This window comes from Rhipicephalus sanguineus, chromosome 4 (genome assembly GCF_013339695.2).
Source record: "Rhipicephalus sanguineus isolate Rsan-2018 chromosome 4, BIME_Rsan_1.4, whole genome shotgun sequence".
Taxonomy (NCBI): domain Eukaryota; kingdom Metazoa; phylum Arthropoda; class Arachnida; order Ixodida; family Ixodidae; genus Rhipicephalus; species Rhipicephalus sanguineus.
This window is the reverse complement of record NC_051179.1, coordinates 114,389,630-114,397,280: the sequence shown is the minus strand read 5'-3', so window position 1 is coordinate 114,397,280 and position 7,651 is coordinate 114,389,630.

The window sequence follows — 7,651 nt, the reverse complement described above, 5'->3', positions numbered from 1 at the left end:
TGTTATGCTAAATCCTAGCTTCAATTTACAGATTGGTATATGGTGATCAGAAATCCCTGGGACGACATTTACGACTGCATCATTTGGCGGAAATTGGCCACTATTCAAAATAAGGTCAAGAATTGTTTTCGTTTCCTCTGTTATTCTTGTTGGTTCTAAAACCATCTGCTGTAGACCGAAATTTAGAATTAAATCAATAAGTGTCTCTGATGAATGTGACGTGTACTGCATGGTGTTCCAGTCTATATCAGGAAGGTTGAAGTCCCCCATGACAACTAGGCGAGAGTTGTGAGCAAAACTTTGAAGAAATTCTTGATCCGCTATAATAGAATCATTCCCAGAAGAGGGGCTTCTGTAGACACACCCGGTAACTATGTTAATCCCATCGCAAATAATTTTACAGAATACCGCTTCAGCGCCCAAAACATCAGGAAGAGCGACAAAAGGAATAGACTTGCTTATCAGTAGGGCTACGCCACCACCGCGCGTGGGCCGATCTTTCCGGATTACTGCATAGTCAGGAGGAGCGATTTCATCATTGAAGATATCCGGCGTCAGCCACGTTTCGGCGATAGCTACGATGTGTGGTTCTTGATCTAGCAGTAATTGTTCGAGGCATGAAGTCTTATTTACTATGCTGCGGGCGTTTACGGTTAGTATTGTTATTTCTTCGATTGAGCGTTTCGTCTCGCCTTTGGACGATTTACTGTGTCGTCGTTTTTTTGCAAAGGTACCCTCTCATTCTTTACATCGTCCCACACATAAGCGATGTCGTTAATATACAGCTTCATGTATGCCAACGCTACTTCGTCCTTTTTTTCCCGGTTGGCTTTTGCACTGTCCCACTGCTTTTTTCTGATTTCACGAGTTTTGCGAGAAAAATCCTCTCCTATAGACAGATCAGTATCCCTGAGTTTGAAGCCATTCTTTAGAATTTCCGCCTTTTGCCTCGAATCGAAAAGCTTCATAATAACTGGCCTTATTTTGTTGGGTGCGGGCCTGCCTAGCCTGTGAATCCTTTCAATCTGAATCGGCTCCAGCTCAAGAATACTTTCTATGATATCGTTATTGACAGCGCGTTCAAGTTTTTCGCTTGTTTCATCCTTCGTTTCTTTTAGGCCGTAAACGATTAAGTTTGACCGTCGGCTGCGGTTCTCAAGATCCTCAATTCGTTTCTCGAGCGTTTGGATTGTGCTAGTCATGGAAAAAATTTGGTCTTGGCAGGAAATAAGTTTTTCTTCGAGTGCTCCCAGAGCATCTAGTTTGTTGTCGATATCGACTAGTCTTTTTTCCTTGATTTCCTTTATATCCGTTGAAATTTCTTTCAGCTGTTTCATAATTTGAGTAAGTTCAGGCCCGGGATTGGTCTCTACATCGCCCTCCAGCAACAACAGTCTTCCGAGGAACAATGCGCAGTCATACGCCAAGTCGCACAGCCGAGGGCACGGCAGCACCAACAAACAGCGGTCACTTGAGCGGATACATTTACCAAAACGTTTCCTCACCTGCACGATGAAAACGAAGTGGTTAGGGAACAGCATCGCTAGGGTGCCGCCGTGCCCTGTGGCCGCCGCGCCCGCGAGTGGCGAACTTATAGGTGGGTCCCGGAGGCGCGCCCATGGCTGGACGCATGCGCCGAGATCCGTCCGTGTCGATGATGGTCCACGGTATTACATTATTACAATTAGGTATAACATCTTGAGCCTCTCTCAATAGCGTCGTATCTCTAGAGTTTCGAGTTTCGCGTCCGTACCGATGTGTGACGACGGTAAGAATTAAAGATTAATCTGACTGCTTTCCGCTGTATATTTTCGATTTCGCTTACGTTTGATTGGGTGTAAGGGCCCCAGACAGGAGTAGCGTATTCTAGTAATGGTCTTATGAATGTCTTGTAAGCCAACAATTTTATATTGCTCGTAGATTTAGCCAAGGTTCTTCTCAGGTATCCAAGTTTCTTCATGGCCTTTTTTTTAATGTGAGCTACATGGTTATTCCACCTAAGGTCCGACGTGATCACTAAACCGAGGTATTTATATTGCGTAACAGAGGATAAATTATGACCATTAATGCTGTACACAAAAGGTAACGACTTCTTTTTGCGTGTTATGGTCATCGATACTGTTTTTCTGAGGTTAATGCTCATTTGCCATTCTAAGCACCAAGTAGCTATAACAGATAAAGATGAATTTAGGATAGCCTGATCTGCCTCGCTGCGGATTTCATTGTAGAGTATGCAGTCGTCTGTACACAACCGAATTTTAACTGGTATGTGTCGCACTATGTCGTTGATGAACAGTAGAAAAAACAGAGGACCCAAGACTGATCCTTGTGGTATTCCAGACCACACATCGGATGAGTCCGACCTTGCATCGTCGACAACGACTGTTTGTCGCCTGTCTGTCAGATACGCCTCTATCCACTGAAGTAGCTGGTCGTTTTTGAGAATGGGTTTAAGTTTTAATAGCAACTTTTGGTGGGATACACGGTCGAAGGCCTTTTCAAAATCCGAAAATATTATGTCAATTTGGCCTTGGCTGTCCAGTGCTGCCGCAATTTCATGTACGGTTTCCAGTAGTAGCGTTACGGTCGACATTCCGCGACGGAAGCCGTGTTGTCAAGTGTCGCAGAGGCCATTATTTTCAATAAAAACTGAAATGTGCTTAAATATAATGTGCTCAATCAGTTTTGATGAAGTACAAGGAAGAGAAATAGGGCGGTAAGAGGACAGCAGTGAGCGGTCTTCTGATTTAGGGATGGGAATAATATTTGCATGCTGCCAGTCGTGTGGTATTTCTGCACGTGAAAGTGATTTGTCGAAAATAATGCAAAGATATTTGGCGCACCATTCAGCGTATCTCCGGAGGAAGGTATTAGGAATTTCATCGACGCCTGGCGATTTTTTCACGTCAATGGCAAGAAGCAAGGACAGTACTCCCGCTTCGTTTATGTCGGGGGAGCTTATGGGCGGAGTAACGTCTAGAGTAGCTATGCGTGGTATCTTGCCATCATCACTCGTGAACACTGAGCAGAAATACTCGTTTAGTGCATGTGCAGTTCTGAGTTTGTCAGTCAACATGGTACCATCAACACAAATATCAGACACGAGGGTCTTCTTTGGCGATAGATATCTCCAGAACTTATCCGGGGATGACTCAAGAAAGTTTTTCAATGAAACATTTTGATAGTAATTTTTAGCTTTCAATATACAGTTTTTAACCTGTCGGCGCAGGTTGGTTAGCTTATCAGAGTTTGCCTTTGATGGTCGTGCTATATGTTGCTTTCTTACTTTTTTAAATTTTCGCCCAAGACGCACAAGGTTTCTTGTCATCCACGGATTCGTTTCACACACTTTTCGATTTTGGGCAAGAAATTGTCGATACAGTTGTGAACAAGTTTCTTTAAAGAAGCACCATAAGTAAGCTATCAACAGAGCCGTCATGTGATTCCGAAAGACATACAAATTTGGAAAACTCATTATCTAAAGCATCAAGTATGTCGACGTCGCTAGCATGTGAGAACACAAGAATTAAGTGTTGACTTTGAAGGCCTCGCCTCCGCTCAGGGGGGTCAGTGAGCCGTAATTCGCAAGACACAAGCCAGCAACGCTGGGAACAAAAACCGTTTTAATTCACGACTCAAAAGAATCACCACCGGCCTTCCAGACCGGCACAACACGGCACTAACGTATACAGGAGAGCCAAAAGCCCGGAACGAACAAACCCCGCAGACTGGCGGTCAAATGGAACCTACGCGCGAAGCATAACGGCAGGAAAGCAAACTCACGCGCAACTCGCAGTAGAAGACGAGCCAACGACTCGCCTTAGCGGACGTCCCAAACCGGCGTGGCCTCTGCTCTGCAGCACTCACGGAGGAAACCGTCGCGCCTAGCGCGACCGTCGCCGCATCCAATCGTCCTTCCGCCCACCAAAAAAAACCCCCGGGCTTGTCTCACCTCCCTTCTTATCCGCCAGCCATCTTCACGCCCCCTGTGGCTTTCCGCCGCTGCCGCTCGTCACGCGCATGGGCAATGCGCGTGTGTTCTCCTCCCCTGCTTCCAACGTGCGTGCTACAGATAAGGGGCCTATCGGCCCGACAACTTTGGAGGGTTTTTAATCGGAAGTTTAACTCTAACGTAAGAGATGCCATTCTGTGATCTGAATTCCCTCAATATGTCGACTCTAGGATTGCGCTTGAGGACGTGGTCGTTAACCAGGAAAAGATCTAATGTGTTAAGTGCGCGAGTCGGCTGTTTTACTAGTTGCGTCAGCCCATGAAAAAGAACGATATCGGTTAAAGGTTCTGCTGCTGCGCAAAGAGCACTAGGGAAATCAGTTGACCAGTCAACTGACGGGGTGTTGAAATCACCAGCAAGCAAAATGTTCTTACAATGCGTGCCAGCAGTACACAAAAATTCATTCAAATTGTCAAAAAATAGTGTCACAGTTTGGTGGGCGGTAAAAACCGGCGATTACGAGATGGAGGTCGTTCAAAATGGCTTTCGCAATGACGCATTCGGTGTCTGCTATGTCAGGTAATCTTTGAACATGCATGGACACTTGAAACAACAAAGCAACTCCCCCCCCCCCCCCCTCCCGAGAATCTCGGTCCTTCCTATAGTATTTTGTACCCTGGTGGTGTTATCTCGAAGTCTAAGATACCGGAGTGCAGCCAAGTTTCAGATATTATTACGACATGTGGCTCATGTGTCACTACAATACTTGCAAGTCGCTAACTTTGTGTACGATGCTGCGGGCGTTCAGATTAATGATGCGGAAGTATTTTGGAGTGACCGAAGAAGTTCACTGTTTCTTTCTAGATTTCTTGTTGGCTGCTAAAACGGGAATTCTTTTCATCTCAGCAGCATCCCAAGCATATGTATCTCCATTTATGATGACTTTGTCGTGTACAAGTTTCACTTTCTCGCCCTTTTTCCTGATATTTGCAGTGCTTTTCCATAAGTGCCTTCTGGTCTGCCTAGTCTCTGGTGAGAAGTCTTCGGCAAATGAGATATCCGTTCCCTTCCGTTTAGAGCGGTTTCTGAGCACATTAATTTTTTCACGGTGATCAATTAACCGGAGCACTACCGGTCTGTTTTAAAGCGAAAGCTGTTATGAGATCATTTCACCGGCCGCTTTTGGCGCCGTAGTTGTCCGCCGCCGCCGCCGCCGCCGCCGGTGTCCGTAACCAGTATCGCTCGAAATAAGAAAAAAAAACGAAATAAGAAAAAAATTCCAGGATGGAACGAGGTTCGAACCTGGGCCCTCTGCGTGGGAGCCCAGTATTCAACCTCTGAGCCATGCCGGTGCTTGAAACTGCATTGGAAAAAGGTCCTATACAGGCTTCATGTCGGGAAGGAACCACATTGGCATATGCAATATAGCGTGGTAGAAGAGTAAAATAAGCACCACGCGTCGCACAACGCGAATACTGTAACCAGGCGTCACACAATGCGAATTGCGCAACGAGTAGGTTGTTGAATGCTTCCAACCCATTACAAAGGGCTTTACAATGATTTATAGCGTAGTGGGTTCCTCGCAAGTGCACTTGTATTGGTTGCCAAGGAAGCCCATAAGCGCATGATCCACTTCCTCGGGGTCTGAGTAAAGTTCTTTCGCCCCCCCCCCCCCGTCTCTCTCCCACGTCAACGTATGTATACAGCATGACGGGAGAGGGGAATAGCGAACGGGCGTCACCCAATGCAAATTACATAACTGGTGGGCCGTTTAAAGACTCCAACCCATTACAAAGGGCTGAGCCATAATTCTTCATTGTCATCAGTCGTCGCGTCGACAAAGTGCACATAATGCCTTACAGACGTGTAGCTGGTGCCTCGCTTCTCCACAGAATGAACGAATAATGGCATAGTAGGTGCTTCCCAACTTCACAAAAATTGTGATTTATGGCGTAGTGGGTACCTTTCTAGTGTACTTGTATTGTAGCCCCAAGAGAGCGTAACGGGCTCTAGAACGCCGCTCTTCCAGCTTTCGCTGTGACTGTGCTGCGGTTTCAGCGCAGGCCTGGCATTTTTTGTTTCGCCTCTTTTGTCCTATTCGGTGAATTCTTTCGACTGTTGACAACTTTACACCGAGCATGTTTTCAAATATTTCAGAAACCACCGTATTTGTTAGTGACTGGAATGTTTCGTCAGGACGTTCCGGTTAACCGAACACGAGAAGATTATTGCGTCTGCTCCTGTCTTCGAGGTCAATCAACTTCATTTGTATGGTCTGGATTGTTGCCTCAAGGCTGGAAATTTTGCTTGTGAGTTCTGTGAATGCTGCTGTCCAATTTTCGACCTTGGATTCAATAGTGTCAAGCCTTGCTTGCATGGTTTTTTGGCCATCAAGGATTTGACGCAACAGCTCCTCTGTGCTCGGCCCAGGGTTCGATTCCACATCACCGCACATTATCAGCAATGAGCATACAACATCTTGAACAAAACAGTACAACTTATTCAGACATGTGGGGAACGTCAGCTCGATGAAGCAACGGTTGCTAGTTTTGACAGTGGAATAATTTTCACTGACCTGCATGAAATACAGGAAGGGGTTCATGTTTGCTGGGGAGAAGCTGACGTGCCCACTGAAGAAATTGCAGCTCGGTCCGTCTCTTATAGTCGTCCGCTTTGATGACGTCGAACTGGGGGGTGGGTACATCTGGTCACAGTAGCCGTCGAAGTGACAAAGGAACCCATCTGCGCAGGCGCCTCCAGTGAAGTCTGTCGATGCGTTGCCGTACGTTTTCCCATCTACAGATGCGCCGCTCAGTCCAGTCGAGCCGACGAGAACAATCTGCATGAAATACAGGAAGGGGTTCATGTTTGCTGGGGAGCAGCTGACGTGCCCATTCTTAACGTCTATCGAGATTTCTGCGACACGGGCTCCTTATGCTATCGTGTGAACAATTACAAAGTCTGTTTTCGCCGTTGCTGGGTTGCTATAGACTCTAAGTCACGTGTAGCACATGCCCGCATTCCGTGGGCCGTGGTAGCCGGGAGCCGTGGTAGGCACATGACTTGGGCAAATGGTTTGATGACGCATGCGACAAGCATGTCCCGGTATTCATTTCATGACCTGCTAATCCTAACCACGAGAGCGCAGACCGTAGTCGGCTAGATAGATAGATAGAATAGATAGATAGATAGATAGATAGATAGATAGATATAGATAGATAGATAGATAGATAGATAGATAGATAGATAGATAGATAGATAGATAGATAGATAGATAGATAGATAGATAGATAGATAGATAGATAGATAGAAATGGTCGTTGTTCGGCAAAGAAATGCTTCGCATTTAAAATAGTTTACGCATTCACAAGGAGGGTATTTTCCACCCTTGATAACAGCCCACCTTGCGTTGCGTATCGGTTGGCCGCGCAGAGGTTCATTTAGGCCACATGCTCACGTTACAGCGCATTGGTAGCATATCTAGTGACATGAAGACGCTTTTGTGGAATTTACGAACAGTAACTAATAATAAGGCATTTATGGCAAAATTTCTTCTATTGCATTTTAGCAAAGCATTTCTTTATCTTTCACTCAGATGAGCAACTAATACAATGCGAAACATGTCCGCTAGTCTTCTTTTTTACATAAACGTTCCAGTCTAAGCAAAGTCCACGCGTTTCCCGCTATTCACGACATCATA